Raw genomic sequence first — 21,185 nt, 5'->3', positions numbered from 1 at the left:
AATTTAGCACTACAAATTGCTCAATTGCATCATTTTATACCCTACCTCTACCTTGAATCTCTAAATTATAAACCTTAAACCTTAAACCATAACCCCATTAACTCTAAAACCTAAACCTTAAACACTAACTTGGATTTATAATTTAGGGTTTTAAGTTAGGAAGAGTAAGGGTGAGCAAAACTCGACTCGACCCAAAAAATCAAATTTTTCGATTCGACTCGAAAAAACTCAACTCAAATTGACTTCGAGTTATAAGTTCATAAACTCGACCCGACTCAAAAAAATTCAAGTTCAATTCGAGTTGTAAAATATAACTCGAATAACTCGAAATTTTTAGTAATTAATAGATTGATTTTTAAGTTTGAGTCGAGTCCATCGACTTTGTATGGTATATATAAATTACATATGAAAAAAATACGAAAATATATATATTGTATATGGTTATAAAATGTCATTTAAATTGGAATCAAATAATGTTATAATATTGTAAATATTTACAATTGAATTTAAATAGAAACTCGAAAATTGGACTCGACTCGACTCAACTAGAATTTTATAAACTTGACTCGATTCAAAAAAATTTAAAGTCAACTCTGAGTTATAAAATAAGACTCGTCAACTCGAATAACTCGAATTTTTTTTACTCGACAAGATCGAACACTCACCCCTAACGAGAAGGGTATAGAATTATGTAATTAAAACAATTTTAAGAGCTAAAATGATGCAAAAATACAATAAGAGCAAAGATGATATATTGAGTCTACTAAGAAAAAGTGACCCTTAATCTTAAATAATAATACTAAGTAATAACTAGAATAACTTGCAAATATGATAAGGGTGGAAGCACTAAGCCCGGGCAAGTGCATCCCATTATTTTAAGAAAATTGTTAAATTTAATTTAATGTGTTAAGAAAAAAAAAATTACGTACTCGTTATTTTTAAAAAAGAAAATTAAAATTTTAAAACATATTCTTAAATTTTTAGATCCGCAATTGTGACAAGGGAATAGCCTTCATAAAGTGTTCCAAATATGATTTGAAGAGGTATCGAATCATGTTACATGCTTCAAACAAGCAAAGGCTAAAGGGCTTTACTATATAATTTTATTGCATTCGTTACAAAACCTGAACTTCTGTGATGCAAAACACCTCTTGGTCTTTAGCTATATATATCAAATTTCTTCTACAGGGAGGGAGGAATCCAATATACCTGTGTGTTTGAATTTGAACATAACCGGCTTTAGCCGAAAGCTCATCGGCTTCGGCAGGGCCGCGGCTGCCCGTTTTGGTATGGAATCGGCCTTATTTCACCTTTTTCGATTCTGTGTAGAAGAGGCGTGAAAATCTCCCATGCCGCCTGATTTGTTAAGCAATATGAATGTTAGTATGGATTTTCGGTGTGAGTTTATCTTCTTCCGATGAATGCGTGGATTCTTACCTTTAACTCGTCTCTGCGAACAAAATGCTGTCGATCGCCTCTTACCCTGTGTCATAACCATTTTTTTTTATAAAAATAATTTATATTATTTTAAAACGATTACGACTTTATTTTGGAAAAATTGGGTTTTTGGAATTAATTTGGAATAAATTGAATAGAGTCGCCATCAACCTTTGGGTTAGGTAGGTCGAATACCTAAAACGTCTTTTAAAACAATTTTAAGAAATATCATTTTTTAGACAAGATTCGGTCTGCGTTACCAAAGATTCATTTAAATGGATTCGGGAGTCGGTTACGTGCGGGGAAGGGTAAACACCCCCACAACGCCCAAAATTGGTACTGTGTCGCTTACACATCGTTGTAAATGGTGGAATTTATGAGTCGAATATGAAGTTAAAATGTGATCTATTTATCGAACGTTGATTAATTTGCTTCGAATTAAATAATTAGAGAAAATTCTTTAACTCGAAAAGAAATCTCGAAATTAGCAATCCTTCATCGGGAAAGCTAACTCGACTATTTCTCATCCATAAAGAATATTTCCCTCTTGATAAAATGTGAATCGAATATAAATAAAATTGATGTTTGCATACAACAAAATAAATTGATTAACTAAAATGTGAATTGAATACAAATGCAAATTTTGAAATTGACATTTACATAAAATAAAATAAATTACTATTTAAAATAACACACATTGCATCATTTGCACAAATTAATTAGTGAAATATACTCGACTTGTTGCAAGTTCCTATGTCGTTAAAATGCCGTATCGGATCGCACCACTTCGACCAAGTGATACTTTCCACGCTCATTCTACGCATACGTGTTCTTAAAGTATTTGGACAATATTTAAATAAGAAAAATGGAAATAAATAGAAATAGAAATATGTGAAATAAATATTTACAACAAATAAAATTTAGCATATTTAATTACATATGGTACAAATAAATACATAACATGAAAAATGTACAGACATAGGGGATTAAAAGAATGTTACAACCCAAAATATAATGGTCAAAAGTAAGTATTTAATAATTACAATGACTAACATGGTAATAACAAATTAAAGGGCTAAAACAGAAAAATAGAAATTAAAAGACTAAAATGGCAAAACAGAAACGTAGGGACTAAAATAGTAAAAGCAGAAATTAACAGGGCTAAAAAATAATTACAAAATAAACAGGGCCCAAATCACAAACAACAACTAATACAAACATCAGAAATGTGAATAAGCCATAAATAATGCTTAGGACTAGATTGCATTAAAATATAAACATGAAGGCTGAATAAAAAATTAAACCAAAAGTAAAACAGTGACCAAAATGAAAGATTTACAAATGTTGCTGTCAAATTCGAACATAAAAAATATAACACATGATCAGTGACTAAAATGTAAGATACATAAATATCATATCCAAATTCGAACGTTCACAAAAAATAAGCAACACACAAAAACCCGTGACTAAATTGAAATAATTATAAATATTGGGACCAAAGTCACATAACCAGAATAGCATAACAAGTAATAGCAGGACTAAAATGTAAGGAAGGAAAAATAAAGGCTCGAAATCAAATAATATATAACTTCATTATATGGCTTAATAATTATATTACAAAGCGCGGGGGACTAAACGTGTAGTTAATCCACACGCTGATAACACGCATGCCCTGGCCCCTCTAAACGACGTCGTTTTGAACGGTGCCAAAACGGCACCGTTCTGGCCCGAGTACTTAAACCCAGAATGGGCTTCAACTCTCATCTCCCTCATTTTCCTCTTTCAGAAACAAAAAAAAAAAGAAGAGATATAGTTGAGAACTCTCTCAACTTCTCTCGCCGGAGACGAGGGCTCTGGCCGCCACCGACGGAGTCCACGGCGGAACTCACGGCGGCCGGAGAGAGAGAAGCCTCCAAAAGACTCCTCTCTTAGCTCTCAACCCAAATCTAAAGTCCCTACCCCAAAATCCAAACAGAAAACCCTAGATTTAGGATCTACCTCACGGAAAACCGAGACTCCAACGACCCCTTTGGACTTCCGATGGTTCCTCCGATCAAGGTATGGGTTCCCTCTCTCTGTTTTTCGTGTTTTTGTTTGAATGGGATGGATGATTTTCTCTTGGTTTCTTTCTTTTCTTTCCTCTGTTTTTTTTTTCTTTTACCGAATGCCTCCTCTTTTTTTTGTTATCACCCTTGAATACCCCTCTTGTCTGGTTGCATGCTTGATTTATTAGGGGTTTTGAATGAAATCATGAAGCCTACGGGGTATGGGGATTGTTTCTCTGATTTGGTACGATTGAATCCCGAAAAAATCGGGATTTAGAATGATATTTTAATGGGTTTTAGATTTGATATTTTTTTGACTGATTTGGGCACTGGGGATGACGTTCAGTTACTATTTGGAAGCTGGATGACAACGGCGGTGGCTTGGGATCGTCGGCGGCACTCACTCGGCTGAGAGGCTGGAACGTCAAGCGGCGGCTGGAGCTGGAAGGCCAAACGGCTGAGCTGAATATTTTAGGGTTTCAAACCCTAAGCTCTGCGTGATCTGGACCGTTGGATGAGTCCAGATCCAACGGCCAGAAATGAGGCGGCTGGAACATTTAGGGTTTGAAACCCTAATCTGTTTAGGGTTTGAAACCCTAATCTGTTTTAGGGTTTGAAACCCTAATATGATGGGTTGATTGTTGGGCTCCGGGATTGGGCCTTTGTAATCTGAATTGGGCTTCTAAGCCTACAAAAGTGTAATATTTGTAAATTAATAATAATAATAATAATAAATAATAATAATAATAATAACGATAAAAATAATAATAAAGAAGACCCGGACAAAAACGGGTGTCTACAGCTGCCCCTCTTTGCACATTCTTGTGTTAACAAGAATAGGGCAAAGACGACAATACAACACGTTTTTGTCTGGTTCTCTTCCATTTTCCTATAAATTGGATAATGTTGGTTGTTGGGGACGACACTGCTCGTACGTGATGAAGAGTTTGGTTATCTATGGTTGACACGGCTCCTACGTGATGAAGAGATCTGGTCGGGGAATGACACGGCTCATACGTGATGAAGAGTTCTGGCCATCTAAAGGTGATAACACGGTTCCTACGTGATGAGGACGGCTGGTTATCTAGGGTGACACGGCTCATACGTGATGAAGAGATCTGGTCGGGGAATGACACGGCTCATACGTGATGAAGAGTTCTGGCCATCTAAAGGTGATAACACGGTTCCTATGTGATGAGGACGGCTGGTTATCTATGGTTGACACGGCTCATACGTGATGAAGAGATCTGGTCTGGGGATGACACGGTTCCTACATGATGAGGACGACTGGCCATTTTTAGGAGTTATGGTTTCTAGAGAAACCAGATTAAAGATTTGTTTCAAATAAACTCAAAGATGATATTTTTTTTAAAAGCAACTGTCTCAAAAGAGACAAAATTCGTTTTAAGGGAAACGACTCAAAGACGACGTTTAAAAGGAAACTGTCTCAAATGAGACAAAATTCGTTTAAAGGGAATTGATCTCAAAGATGTTTGTTTTGTTTCAAGGGAAACAAATTCAAAGATGGTAAATTTTGTTTTCCAAATAAACAAACTCGAAGATTTTTCTCACAGAAACCGTCTCGAGAGACACAAAATTTGTTTCCAAAGAAAGAGATTCAATGATTTTTTTTCTTTTTTCAAAAGAAATTGTTTTAAGGGATAAAACATTGTTTCCAGAGAAACAAACTCAAAGATGATCTTGTTTTAGAGAAAATGTTTCAAGAGAAAATGTTTCAAGTGTAACGACTCAAAAATGGTTTTATTTCAATTGAAACAAACTCAAAGATTTTGTATTTCTAGAGAAACTGCCTCAAGGGAGTCAAAATTTGTTTTAATAAAAACAATCTCAAAGGTGGGTATTTTCAAAAGAAGTTGTCTCGAGAGACAAAATTTTGTTTCAAAGGAACCAACTCAAAGATTTTTTCAAAAGAAATTGTCTTTAGGAGATAAATTTTTTCAAAAGAAATAGACTCAAAGATATTTGTTTCAAAAGAAACAACTCAAAGATTTTTATTCAAAAGGAACAGACTCAAAGATTTATCTCAAGAGAAACTGTCTCCAGAGAGACAAAATTCGTTTTAAGAGAAAAAGATTCAAAGATTGTCGATATTGTTTATATGGAAATAATCTCAAAGGTGTTTTCAAAAGTGTTTATTTTGTTTCAAATGAAACAATTTCAGGATTTGTTAAAGGGAAACTGTCTCGTGCGAGACAAATCAGCTTTGAAAATCTCAAGTGATATTAATTTTGCTTTAAGTACAACAACCTTGAAATTTGTATTATGAGAGAAAATGATGTCTCAAGCGAGACGAAATTTGCTTTAAGATATAGTCTCAAATGAGACAAAGTTTGTTTTTGAGGAAACGATCTCAAGTGAGATCAACTTTGTTTAATGTGAAACAAATTCGAAATTTGGATCTCAAAGGGAAAATGTCTCAAGCGAGACGAAATTTGTTTTAAAAGAAACAACAATCTAAGGTGAGATTAATTTGTTTTAAGTGAATCAAATTCAAAATTGGTATCTCAAAGGAAAAATGTCTCAAGCGAGACGAAGTTTGTTTTAAGAGAATTTGTCTCAAACGAGACAAAATTTGTTTTTAGAAAGCTGTCTCAAGCGAGACAAAATTTGTTTCAAGAAAACACCCTCAAGGCGATAAAAAGTCTGTTTGTTCATGCACGTTAAGGAAATGTCTTGATTGTTGACTTCAGGAAGCCCAAATCATTGTTTCTGTAAGTTAGACATCTGGTCATTTCCGAGCTTTGATTTTCCTGAGAGATCAAAATGATGCATTTTTGACTGACTATATTGGATGTTATGATGGATGTCAAGATGAAATTTATTTGATTTTTTTGTCCAATTTGTCCCCAAGTGAGGAGAAAATGTCTTAATATATATGATGATAAATGTTTGATGCAAATTTTATGTATTAGGTATGTATGTATTGATGTATGTATGTATTGATATATGTTTGTATTGATGTATGTATGTTGATTTGTGAGGGGAAGGGTTGTTTGTGCAGTCTTCATTCTATCACTGACTTAGTTTGTCTTCATTTCCACCATGGTGTACTTTTGCACACCTTGATCTGAGATAATTTGTTTCCTTGCCCCAGCAAATTTTGCCCCAAAATAGCTTCTCTTGCCCAACTTCGATTCTGAGCTTCGGAGATATATTTGTTGAATTCCAAGATATTTCCGGAGAGATTATCTTGTTTGAAAATGTTTTTCTTCTTCTCAAATTTTCAAAATTTTGAAAAATATTGCCTCCTTCTAAGTTTCACAATTGAAGCCAATCATAAAACATGAATTCATTGGATATCAAAAGAATCAAATGCTCTTTTAATCATTGATAATTACAAATCTTTGACAAATATCAAGATCGACAGGTGGGTTTAGAGGTTGGCTACCTAAATTCTAAGGTGTGTTTCATCCATTGGTCCTCGTGAAGGTAATGACATACCTCTTTTTCTTGATTTGGCATTTTAATCGAAGGCGATCAAAATGACACCACTAGCATAGTCACTTGCTAAACTCTTTAGAACACTTTTGTTTCAGTTCTCTGAAATCTTCAATTTGTTCAAGCTTCGTAGACTTACCTAGTCAAGGTAGTGCAGAAATATCGGTCTAAAACGAGAATTCTAAGTGCTCGTGTGAAGTCGACTATAACAGGTGTTCCTCAACTCCCTTAGTCCATATTCATCGAAACTCCTTATTTATTAAATTTGATTTAATTTGCCATTGTTGGCTAGCTGAATTCAGCTTTATTGTACATATTTATAATTGCCTTTATCAGGCTAGCTGAAGGATTCATGTCGTCACAAAGTCTTCGACTTGACAACCACAGTGGAGCATACACCGGATTGCCAAATACCCGATCAATGTCATGGTTTGAATGTACTCTATTCATAAAGCCAGGGCTTTCGAGTTTCCCCTATTACCAATTGCTTTAGCGGAATAGCTCAGCTTTATTGTATACATATATGTTTTTGTTTGTTTGTTTACGTATTCCATTTCTTAAACTCGCTGAGGAGAACCTGTTATAGTCTCGGTGTTTGTTGAAGGTCAGAAAATCTCATCGTTAGAGTTCAATTCCCAAGCAACTGACCTAAACTAGATTCATCTACTTGACCATTCCATCTGAGAAGATTATGATCATCATTGAACGTCATAAACAGAAATAATAACCAATTAGTTTTGCAATCTCATGTGCTAGTTGCCCCATTTTATCCGCTCCTAACACATACCTGAATGCCAAACCCTTTGATTGACTCTTTATGTGAACAGAAAACTAGCTCGGTCCCTGCAAGAAAATGGTATGTATTCTGGTGTACCTCTGGATTAGGATCAAGGGGTCATTGTTTTGCAGGGTTCAATCTTGTCACTTGTCAAAGATTTACAACCTCAATTATTAAAATGCTTTTAATTAAAATGATATTCAAAGAATTCAAGATTAAAATTTGCTCATTGTCATTTTTTTAAAGGAAGTATTTTATTTACAATGTTCGAACGTCAAGTGACTTACAAAAATTTAAACATAAGAAGAACAAAAAAAACAAATTCAAACAAGATGGCATGCATGAGAATGCAACAAAATCTCCTGATGGATGCCCCGACCGACTTCCGATCAGAATGCCCCATTACACATTGAACGTTAATGTCCCTAAATCGATCAGATCTTGGACCTTGCACTTTAATGCCCTACAATTCTCAGTGGTATGCCCTGAGATCCCAATGTGATAGCTGCATATGGCATTAATATCATGGCCTTCAGGATATGGGTCAGTTCTTGGTTTGGATTGAACTGGAATCACCAGGTTGTTCTCAATTAGAGCTGGGAGCAATTCCTCATATGTCATCGGAATTGGATTGATGCAGGTCTTTTTACGAAAAACATTATGAGACACGGTCCCAGATTAGTTAAATCCACTAGACTGACCTCAGCTCTTTCCTCAATGTCAGTATGGCTAGTACCACATATCTGGCCATTATTAATAGCTCTTTCAATCATTTCTCCGCACATGACAACGTCAGAGAAACTCTTAGTGGTAACCCCTATCATGTAGTCGATATAAGGAGACTGTAATGTATCTATGAATATAGTGATGAACTCTCTTTCAGTCATTGGTGGATGCACTTGAGATGCAATATCCCTCCATCGTTGTGCGTACTGTCGAAAACTCTCATAATTCTTCATCCCCATATTCTGAAGCATTGTTCGATCGGGGGCCATATCAATCATGTGCTTGTATTGGCCCAGAAAGCACTAACCAAATCCCTCCAGGAGCGGACTTGAGAACGACTCAGTTGGTGGTACCACCTTGAAGCAGGTCCAATCAAACTGTCTTGAAAGCAGTGGATCAACATCTGATCATTGTTAGTGTATCCAGTCATTCTTCGAATAAACATCGTGAGGTGGGCATTGGGACAACTGGTTCCCCTGTACTTTTCAAACTCGGGCATCTTGAATTTGGGCGGGAGCACCAAGTCGGGAACTAGTACTAGTTCTGTTGCATCCATCCCGTTGTGAGAGGTTTGTCCTCTCATTCCCTGAAATGTCTCTCTGCACCACTGTTTCAGATTCTCTGGGATCTCGTTCTTGGCTCTTCTCGTCGCTTGGTGACTAGGAATCCTGTTGGACGAGATAAGTGGTTGTGAATTAGCCTGTGCTTTCACACATTTAACTGTTTCACGGGTCAATGAAATCTTTTCTTTGCCTTTTTCTTGGTTGAGCTCAGCCATCTTTGCTACCATTTGGTCAACTAGATCTTTTTGGTTTTGCAAGATACGATCCACGGTGGTCTTTTGCATCTGCTCCATTTTAACCTCCCACTCAACTTGCATCTTTTGCAAACTCTCGTTCAGCTCTTTCTTTAATTCCTCAAACTTTGCATCCATTCTCAGTACTGTGTGAATGCAATTGCACAGTTAGAAGTGCTTCCTCAAAGTTTCCAGCAAGGTATGATTAATGCATGTAAACATGCTTAAATGAATGTTATGCAAAATGCAACGATGCAAATGCAAATGCAAATGTGGATCCCAACAATGAATATTTTAGAACAATTTTCACCAGAAATAAAAGTTTTCACATTACAAGACAGTCCACTTTACAGACTTGACTTCTCTTAGATGTTGAATCTGAAATGGGTCGCTGCTTCATCTGGGATCTTCATCCTTGAAAATGATGCCCCTCAAGCGTTTTGTAAACAGACTCTTTTAACGCCCCGGCGATGCTGAAGTCAGTGCATCACTCTTCGATGAATAACGTCGGAACGATCGTAAATAATAATCTACTGCTGGATCAATCCCCAGACTTCAGTCTTAAAGGTTACACGATCTTCGAGCTCACTGCTTTGTCTCGGATTTTTGTATTTGGAACTGATGCCCTAAAGCATTCTGTAACCTAACTCTGCTAATGCCCCAGTGGTGCGGAAGTCAGTGTGTCGCTCCTTGATAAATAACGATGACATGATTGTAAATAAGAATCTACTGTTGGATTACTTCTAGGATCAATGGATCACCATTCCAGTCTCGAATTATGGACGATCTTCGAGCAAATCTCATTTTTGTGTTCTGAGCTTCTTTTTAGCCTTCGGTGCATGTCTGTGTACGTGACTGCTTGATTGAAAACTTTTATCTCTTCTTGTGAAGATTTTCTCATGGATATCCCCTTGCGGATCAACACTTCCCGCATTATGTCATGAAGATGCAATGTAATGCAAAGAAAGATGAAAAATGACACAAACAAATGAGAAAAAAATGAGTTAGTAACACAAACAAATAGAGAAATGAGTTAGTGCAAGCAAGATAATCAATATAGTTAAAATATGTTATCTACAGATAAATATAACACCTACCCGTCATGATATCTACCCGAACATGCTTTCAATAGATAACAATACCCGGACATGCTTTCTACCCACAATTATCTATTTTCAAGAAATTAGTCCTAACCGCATGATATCTAGTTCGCATGCTTTTATTCGAAAAGAAAATAAATTCTACGAACTTAGCAAAATATAAGGATTTAGAAACGCTCCTCCTTGGTGTACACTTAGTTTGGGTACCTACTGACGGACATAGGTTCGATATAGCTATACCTAGGGTGATAGTTCGACGGTTCACTATATGCTTGGTTTCGGCTCTAACGGAAAAAAGGGACTCGAATTGTCCTTGATGTCGGTGCCCCCTTGGGCTGCCAGACCCTCAATCCTTACCCATTACAGGTTTCAAACGGACCGAGTTCAATTCGAGGGATTCACTGCCTTATACCCATACGAGGAATAAATTCCTACGATGGTATAAGGTATGTATCCCATGGGTTATTTGCTAAAACTCATACGAAGAATAAATTCTTACGAGAGTAAAGCAATCACCCTAACTAATTTGGATCGAAGCTCATGTCTAGAGCTCATGTTATGCCAATGAAAGTGATGTGTGTGAGGAGGAACATACTTACCTTTGACTCGAAATGAAAAGAAAAAACTCGACCAAAACTTGGACAGAGCTGAAAGCAAAAAGATAAAATGTTAGTATGATAATTAAAAATGAAGCAATTAAAACTTCATTAAACGGATCATACATTAACTAAAAACTAGAAATCATAATTTCCACCAAGATGACAATATGTAAACGACATACAGCCTGACTCTCTAAAAAAGTCCCCAGCAGAGTCGCCAAGCTGTCATAACCATTTTTTTTTATAAAAATAATTTATATTATTTTAAAACGATTACGACTTTATTTTGGAAAAATTGGGTTTTTGGAATTAATTTGGAATAAATTGAATAGAGTCGCCATCAACCTTTGGGTTAGGTAGGTCGAATACCTAAAACGTCTTTTAAAACAATTTTAAGAATATCATTTTTTAGACAAGATTCGGTCTGCGTTACCAAAGATTCATTTAAATGGATTCGGGAGTCGGTTACGTGCGGGGAAGGGTAAACCCCCACAACGCCCAAAATTGGTACTGTGTCGCTTACACATCGTTGTAAATGGTGGAATTTATGAGTCGAATATGAAGTTAAAATGTGATCTATTTATCGAACGTTGATTAATTTGCTTCGAATTAATAATTAGAGAAAATTCTTTAACTCGAAAAGAAATCTCGAAATTAGCAATCCTTCATCGGGAAAGCTAACTCGACTATTTCTCATCCATAAAGAATATTTCCCTCTTGATAAAATGTGAATCGAATATAAATAAAATTGATGTTTGCATACAACAAAATAAATTGATTAACTAAAATGTGAATTGAATACAAATGCAAATTTTGAAATTGACATTTACATAAAATAAAATAAATTACTATTTAAAATAACACACATTGCATCATTTGCACAAATTAATTAGTGAAATATACTCGACTTGTTGCAAGTTCCTATGTCGTTAAAATGCCGTATCGGATCGCACCACTTCGACCAAGTGATACTTTCCACGCTCATTCTACGCATACGTGTTCTTAAAAGTATTTGGACAAATTTAAATAAAGAAAATGGAAATAAATAGAAATAGAAATATGTGAAATAAATATTTACAACAAATAAAATTTAGCATATTTAATTACATATGGTACAAATAAATACATAACATGAAAAATGTACAGACATAGGGGATTAAAAGAATGTTACAACCCAAAATATAATGGTCAAAAAGTAAGTATTTAATAATTACAATGACTAACATGGTAATAACAAATTAAAGGGCTAAAACAGAAAAATAGAAAATTAAAAGACTAAAATGGCAAAAACAGAAACGTAGGGACTAAAATAGTAAAAGCAGAAATTAACAGGGCTAAAAATAATTACAAAATAAACAGGGCCCAAATCACAAACAACAACTAATACAAACATCAGAAATGTGAATAAGCCATAAATAATGCTTAGGACTAGATTGCATTAAATATAAACATGAAGGCTGAATAAAAAATTAAACCAAAAGTAAAACAGTGACCAAAATGAAAGATTTACAAATGTTGCTGTCAAATTCGAACATAAAAAATATAACACATGATCAGTGACTAAATGTAAGATACATAAATATCATATCCAAATTCGAACGTTCACAAAAAATAAGCAACACACAAAAACCCGTGACTAAATTGAAATAAATAAATATTGGGACCAAAGTCACATAACCAGAATAGCATAACAAGTAATAGCAGGACTAAAATGTAAGGAAGGAAAAATAAAGGCTCGAAATCAAATAATATATAACTTCATTATATGGCTTAATAATTATATTACAAAGCGCGGGGGACTAAACGTGTAGTTAATCCACACGCTGATAACACGCATGCCCTGGCCCCTCTAAACGACGTCGTTTTGAACGGTGCCAAAACGGCACCGTTCTGGCCCGAGTACTTAAACCCAGAATGGGCTTCAACTCTCATCTCCCTCATTTTCCTCTTTCAGAAACAAAAAAAAAAAAGAAGAGATATAGTTGAGAACTCTCTCAACTTCTCTCGCCGGAGACGAGGGCTCTGGCCGCCACCGACGGAGTCCACGGCGGAACTCACGGCCGAGAGAGAGAAGCCTCCAAAAGACTCCTCTCTTAGCTCTCAACCCAAATCTAAAGTCCCCTACCCCAAAATCCAAACAGAAAACCCTAGATTTAGGATCTACCTCACGGAAAACCGAGACTCCAACGACCCCTTTGGACTTCCGATGGTTCCTCCGATCAAGGTATGGGTTCCCCTCTCTCTGTTTTTTCGTGTTTTTGTTTGAATGGGATGGATGATTTTCTCTTGGTTTCTTTCTTTTCTTTCCTCTGTTTTTTTTCTTTTACCGAATGCCTCTTTTTTTTGTTATCACCCTTGAATACCCCCTCTTGTCTGGTTGCATGCTTGATTTATTAGGGGTTTTGAATGAAATCATGAAGCCTACGGGGTATGGGGATTGTTTCTCTGATTTGGTACGATTGAATCCCGAAAAAATCGGGATTTAGAATGATATTTTAATGGGTTTTAGATTTGATATATTTTTTTGACTGATTTGGGCACTGGGGATGACGTTCAGTTACTGTTTGGAAGCTGGATGACAACGGCGGTGGCTTGGGATCGTCGGCGGCACTCACTCGGCTGAGAGGCTGGAACGTCAAGCGGCGGCTGGAGCTGGAAGGCCAAACGGCTGAGCTGAATATTTTAGGGTTTCAAACCCTAAGCTCTGCGTGATCTGGACCGTTGGATGAGTCCAGATCCAACGGCCAGAAATGAGGCGGCTGGAACATTTAGGGTTTGAAACCCTAATCTGTTTAGGGTTTGAAACCTAATCTGTTTTAGGGTTTGAAACCCTAACTATGATGGGTTGATTGTTGGGCTCCGGGATTGGGCCTTTGTAATCTGAATTGGGCTTCTAAGCCTACAAAAGTGTAATATTTGTAAATTAATAATAATAATAATAATAAATAATAATAATAATAATAAAATAACGATAAAAATAATAATAAAGAAGACCCGGACAAAAACGGGTGTCTACACCCTGTGCAACAGAAGAAGAAAAATTAGAGCAAATAAATGCATTGTGGACAAGAATATCTCAAGGATCAGTGAGGGAAAGGATCATACGTGTCGAGGATAGGACGTTCATAAGCCTCCGGGATCGTAACACCTTGATAGCGTTGCGTGTATGACAAGTCTAGCTCACCTTGGACTGTATACATCTCGAGACCAGGCTGCTTCACCTGGCATCAGACACAATATACAAATTGGTATACAAGCATAAAGATCTTACCCTGAATTCTGATAACAGTTCTCAAAGCTTAAACCAAAAAAGCTATAGATCGTGTCGGCCGTTGGCTACACAAGCAGCTTTCGTAGAATACAGCTGTGGATTTCAATAAAATATAAAAACGCAGCTATTAGAAGTATTCAAGATTGGTGTTCCACAATGCACAAAAGTCACCATAACGATAACCATTCGGTACATCATGAAGCATAAACGAAACATCCGAAATCACAAGAAGGAAGATACTCACTCATAGAAACTACTAATAGTTTTCAAATGTAATAAGATTAGCAAACTCACCGTTAGCTTCATGTACATGGCTTCAGAAGGTTGTAGGCGTATGACAAACTCGTTTCTCCCTTGCTTTTGACCTAAATAAGGGCGGTAAAATTCGAGGAAAAGGCTGATTAAAAGGTTAAAATACTTCATAAGTGTTAATAACGAAAAGGGTTGTGACGAGTAAGCAAAGTTATAATCTTAAACTTCCATAGTCATACATTTGAAAATGTCACCGGGAACATCCTTAAATTGAACGCATATCTCTAATGAGAAACTCAAATTGTACTTATTATTTGGTCAGTCCAAATGAAGTACATAAACCAATCAATAGTGATCGTTGACAGACACGAGCATGGAAAGATAAAAATAACAGTTGCAAATTAGACAACTATACTACCTTCCCATCTTTCATTATGTATACGGAGAATTACAGTTGCAAATGTTGGAGTGTTTGAGTCTTTGGGAACTGTTGGGTCATCTCTGTAACCTTCGTACTGTCCGAGTACAACCTCTTCATCTTTGATCAGAAGACTGATTGAAGAACCTAGGTTCATATGATAATTAACAAGGACAGCACCAACTTAAAGCATATAAACTGGAAGGAAAACGAGAAATTATAGGGAGTATTGATGCATTAACCAATATACTCCTTCAATAGATTCATCATTCATTGACACTTGATCATTTGTTATCTATATGGTAAAGCTTCTAGTGCATAAATACAAAACATCTCTCAGTCGCTTCCTAAAGCATGGAGTTAAAAGGAATGAACCTTCACTTTCTCATCACGAATGTGCTCGGGTTTGAGAGAGACGGGCTTCTCCATAGCAACAAGACAAAAAAACCTGCAGTTGGTATGAACTAGTTAAATAAGTGCAGTAGGCTAATGGACCGGTACAAAACATGTTCTTCCTTTCAACTAGTTTTGATTTATTCTGCATTCCCTTTTGGCAAAATGGGTCAAGAAACATAAAGGCTTCTGAAGCTAACGAAAGCAGTCGGTTCTAAGGAGCTTCTCTTTGTCACAAAAGGTAGCAGCATATAACATGATAATATAAGAGCAGATGACCACACAAAACATAGGAAACAATAATTCTGATTCAAAACTCCAATTATACAGGTTGCAAATGATGTTCCATTCTTAACGATACGATATCGAGTCAAGGGTTTGAAACGACGTCATTTTGATGTATATTTGAGTTTTTCATAACGACATCGTTTTGATGCTTGCGCCACGTCATAACGCTGTTAAATAGTTAACGATAGAGTGAGCAAAATGATTCAATTTATAAAGTTTACTGAGCAAAATAGAAAAATTGAAAGTTGAGTGAAGAAAATAGGAGAAAGTATAGTTCAGTGAGGAACGATATAATTTACCCTATAATATGTACATACAAAATATAATATATATTTTCCTACTTTTTAATCTCTGTCAATTGTTTTCACTTATCTAACAATATTAATTTTGTGTAAAACTCTTTAATTTTACATTGAGTAAGAAATTCTTCCCCTATATAAAAGGATTTTGAAAAACCACCTATCAATTGATGAAGCTTTGGTTGTTGCCGTTGTTGATGATATTTTGTTTCTTAAGGTAAACAGTTGTCTAATTAATCATTCTTGAAAAAAAATTAAGATTTTTTCTTTTCTAAAACTCTTCCTCAGCAGGAAAAAAATGGAACTTTAAACTAATCCACCCCAAATTTCACATTTTTGGCTTTTGATTTTCTCACGGATGAAGATGAAAGCAAATTGACTAAACCACCCTTCCTGAAAAGCTACCTTCATTTCCTTTCAGCGAGGATCGGAAGAAGATTAAAACTGGGAAAGGCAAACCAGTTTATGGAGGTAGTGGGTTTCACGTTGGACTGGACTGCGAGTGAGATACTTGTAAACTTGGCATCCACCTGAAGACCAAATCATGCTTTGCTCGTGTAGAGGAGAACAGATGAACTTAAATGAGATTAGCTATACTAATTGGGGTTCTTGTAGCAGTTGATTGATAAATTATAGGTTGGACTGGTTTTATGTTGAAGATATTTTCGACATATGAAGTTGGTTGATGTTGTTGTTCAAGCAAATACGGGATTTTCTTTGCCGGAAATATCTCCTGTTTGTGAGGATACGGTTGCTTGATTCATCGGCGGCTTCCATTTTATGAGCTCAACAGTTTTCGGGGGGCTTCCTTCTTGATGGTGCATTTGCACGGGAAGAGATCATTGCTTTCAGGTCACGATGATCGAACAACTACTTAATAGGCTCCCACGGAGACCATCAAAATCGATTGACAACCGTGAGAGGGTTATATCTGCCTAGCTATATAGGCCGATGCTTGAGTAGTTCACATTTTCAGGTAAGGTCTTCCGCAATTAGACGTGAAACGACATCTTATATCAAACATACTCGATTACGTTAAATGTTGTTAACCATTTGACAATGAACTCTGTTATAGTTATTGATGCTCGAATTCGTGAATCTATAAACAACAACAATTCTTTTAATCAACTGAAGTAAATTAGTTCGTGCAACATCAATAAATATATTTAGGATTTTAATTTTATTATCTTTCAAATTATACCAAGATCATTAATGTTTTCGAATATGAACGTTACCGATCTTTCAATCATAAATATGTTAGGAAGAGAAAAATCTTCTATCATGATTGGGGAGAAAATTAAATGATTTGGAAGTGAAGATTTTTTTTTGGAGGAGAAAGGAGTTGGGAGTTAAGAGTTTAGTATAAAACAGATATTTTAAAATATATTTTGACAAGTTACATAAATGATTTCTAACTTAAACAGTATTTAATTGCAAAAACAGTAATTTAATAAAGTTGGATGGTTGTTGGATGTGAGTATAAGATGTCATCATCACCCAGCGATGGAGTTTCTTATTTGATTAGTATCATTCCCCAGATTTAAAAACCCTAATCATCCAAACCCCCCTGTAAAATTTCAATCTTAATTAACCATTTGAATTCCCCCTTCCATCGCAGCCATGATTTTACCTTTACCTTAGCCCCCCCCAAAAGAACAAAACAAGGCCTTACTCCGAAGCTAAAAGAAAGAACCAAAAAAGAAGGCTTTATCTGTATTTCTGGTGTCTGCAAACCCATCAAGAAAATCCCAGAAATAAAAACCCATAAATTGTTTCGGGCAAGAAAATCATAAAAGGGGTTTTCTTTCTTAATATTTTGAGTAAGAAGAGAAAATCTCAAGGGAAATGTCAAGCGTGGCTTTGAAATTATACAGTGTATTCTTCAAGTTCGTCTTCAAACACCGTTTGCAGAACCTGATCCAATCCTCTGTCGATGAATCCTCCAGTCCGTACGGTGTGACGACCCGACCCGAAGAATCCGTTTCCGCATCCAACCCTTCATTCACCGATGGTGTCGCTACTAAAGACATCCACATCGATCCGTTCACTGCCCTTTCGATTCGGATCTTCCTCCCTGAATCCTCCCTTTCCCCTCCCGAACAACCCGACTCGAAACCCATGCCGAGATCGTCCCAAAAAGATGATCCCGATTCCCATAATCACCGCCGTAGTAGTTATGGCCCGCCGAATATCGGAGCCTCGAAAAATGATTCGAGAAGAATCAGTTTCGAGGGGTTAAATTTAAGATCCGAAAATAATGCTTATCGAGGTTATTCACCTTCACCTCAAAATTGTCGAAAGTTACCCATAATATTGCAGTTTCACGGCGGTGGTTGGGTGAGTGGAGCAGTAATTCAATAGCTAACGATTATTTTTGTCGGAGGATAGCAAAGTTGTGTGATGTTATTGTGGTAGCCGTCGGTTATAGGTTGGCGCCGGAGAGTAAGTATCCGGCGGCATTTGAGGATGGATTTAAGGTGTTGAACTGGTTAGCAAAGCAAGCCAATTTAGCTGAGTGTAGTAAGTCCTTGGGCAATGGGGCGCGTGGGGCTGGATCAGAGTTCACCAATGCTGAATTTCAAAGACATTTTGTTGATGCTTTCGGGGCTTCAATGGTTGAGCCATGGTTGGCTGCTCATGGAGATCAATCAAGGTTGTTACTCTACATGGAAGTTTTGGTCATGATTACATTTATTTTTTTCTGCTGAATTTATTTGGCTCAAAAGGTTGAACTTAGTTATCTGTAATTGATCCTGAACTTGAACGCAATGCCGCAACCTTGATTTTATTTGTTGTTTTTGCAAGAATTTTTCTGTCACTAATGTGCATTGTTTTTTGTTGATTTCCTTTTATGGATAGGAGCTAGAAAGTGCAATGATTTAATACTTTTGAATGAGGTTTAGATCGTATAACTTATGGTTATGCTCTCAACTGAACTGTATAATTGGATGGCAAATCTTTGAAATCCAAAGTCTCTCAATGCTGATTGCTCTTTCCGTATCTGAGGCTTTGGAAGCTTTTGTTCTATGTTCTACTATATGATGAACTTTTGGAAACATATATTACTTGATCTCAGTTTGGCTAGTCTTTTGTCTCTTGGTGCATGACTTCTTCTTCATCAAACACGGTTCAATATTTCAATTTTGTTTGTGTTTTCTGTAATCTTACGTTTGCGCTCTATCCAAATAAAAAAATGTTTATCTCAAGCATTTCTCTTCCATTTCTGTTTTGGATTTGATTGTCTATACCAAGATGTCCTTGAGATATATACATTTTGTTCATGGTTGCCCTTGGTTTTAGCTTGTGTACCTATTTATAGTTTTGATTTAGGTTTGTGGCTTGGAGGTTCCTTATTGACATCGTATATGGTCAAAAAGTATGCATTCATCAAATTATATACTATTTGAGGATAAAAAAATATTTTTAATTTTCCTTTCCTATTTTCTTGCTGTATCTTGATTTGACTGGTTTAACCGAAGCATCGGAAAGAGAAAATATAATAATCTAATATCGCCTCTTGTCCGGAGTATATCTTCCATTTGGTTAGGTGACATTTATTAGTAAGTATGATTACTATTAGGCTTTCATGTTCTTTATCCTCTCATACTGTTAATGCATTTAGGAGTGCTTGGATTTTGGTGTAATCTATATATATAGCTTGATTGAACATGATTTTTAATTCTTCCCATTAATTAAGTTATTCCCATAGTTTTCTTATTTACATTGACTTATCGTGTTGATCAAATGCATTTGAGACAGTATGTAGCTGCTAGACTCTGAGTCAGTGCTTACTGTCTGTTTGACAATTTGATTGTATCATGTTCGTTGTTGTGTCTTTATGTACCTTCATCAATCTTCTGTTTGATAATCTCTGGTATTAATCGAGTATACAGTTGTCATGTGGAACAAATGCATGCATAAGATAGAGTCAACCTGGAAATAGAACTCGAGTGAGGTAGAATTCTGGTCGAAATAGTCCAATCTTGATCTCACTCCGACATTTGGGCGGGATTAAATGTTTGCGAATCATGTTCTCTCTCTCTCTCTATAAATAGACCTTCTCTTGTATTTTTGTCTGATGTTTAATTATAATTATTCTTTAAACAGATGTGTTCTACTTGGGGTGAGTTGTGGAGCAAATATTGCAGATTATGTGGCTCGGAAAGCTGTCGAGGCAGGCAAGCTCCTGGATCCTGTCAAGGTTGTAGCACAGGTCCTGATGTACCCATTCTTCATCGGAAACGTTCCCACACAGTCCGAAATAAAGTTGGCAAACTCATACTTCTATGACAAGGCAATGTGCCTACTCGCATGGAAACTCTTTCTTACCAAGGAAGAGTTCAGCCTGGACCATCCAGCCGCCAATCCACTGATCCCAGACAGGGGTCCGCCTCTGAAACTCATGCCTCCAACGCTAACCGTTGTAGCAGAACATGACTGGATGAGGGACCGGGCAATTGCTTACTCAGAGGCACTTCGGAAGGTAAACGTTGATGCACCTGTTCTAGAGTATAAAGATGCAGTTCATGAATTTGCAACCCATGGCATGCTTCTAAAGACTCCTCAGGCCGAGGCCTGTGCCGAGGACATTGCCATCTGGGTTAAGAAATACATCTCATTTGGAGGTCACGAGTTCTCGTATTAATTGGGAGGTTTCAAATGTAGGGAAAAAAATTACAAGGCTGATCATCATCCACTGACATCCTTTTTTCTGTTTATTTGGTTTTGAAAAAGAGAATTATACAAGGATGCCTTACAGAGGATTTCAAACAATGAATTGCATTTGTTCTTTATTGCTAATCCGATCATCGAGTTTGCCGGTCAGTTTCCGAGTTTATCCCATGCCCTGTTCTATTATTTTTTTTGTACGATAAAAACATTTCTGATGGTAGATCAGTGAGGTAGTGAGTTGAGTTGAGATTACTTTTTCTGAGATGTTGTCAATAGCTTTTTTTTTCTTCATGTGAATTAGAATGTACAATTTCTGGGGAATATAATTTGATTTATTCAATGGAACAAACTTATATTTACAGTGTAGGCGTGTAGCATACGAATCTTAGCTATATTATTTGGATTCCAGTAGTTTTTTTTTCTTGAAGATCTTTATAGGTCAGGCATAGGTATTGGATGCAAATACTTAAAGAAAATTTAAAGACATCAAAGTAATTTGTAACACCCTAATCTAATATGATCCGATGATCGGTCGATTGAAGTGTCACACGTGACCACCGAGGTGACTAACTCAAAAATTTCCTCTTTAAATTGATTGTAAAATATCATATAAAATAATTCATGGTAAAATAAAACAAAACATAATAATCTGG

General features: G+C 36.3%; 2 pseudogenes; one reads left to right on the top strand and one right to left on the bottom strand.

Annotated features, from left to right (window-relative positions):
* Nucleotides 1-1,115: 1,115 nt before the first annotated feature.
* On the bottom strand, nt 1,116-16,685 carry LOC120118361 (annotated as a pseudogene).
* A 752-nt stretch (nt 16,686-17,437) lies between these two features.
* On the top strand, nt 17,438-20,891 carry LOC120118630 (annotated as a pseudogene).
* Nucleotides 20,892-21,185: the final 294 nt, after the last annotated feature.

This window comes from Hibiscus syriacus, unplaced genomic scaffold (assembly GCF_006381635.1).
Source record: "Hibiscus syriacus cultivar Baekdansim isolate YM2019G1 unplaced genomic scaffold, ASM638163v2 tig00110328_pilon, whole genome shotgun sequence".
Lineage (NCBI taxonomy): Eukaryota > Viridiplantae > Streptophyta > Magnoliopsida > Malvales > Malvaceae > Hibiscus > Hibiscus syriacus.
Note: the sequence above shows the minus strand (reverse complement) of the source record. Positions and strands in the feature narration are given on the sequence as shown.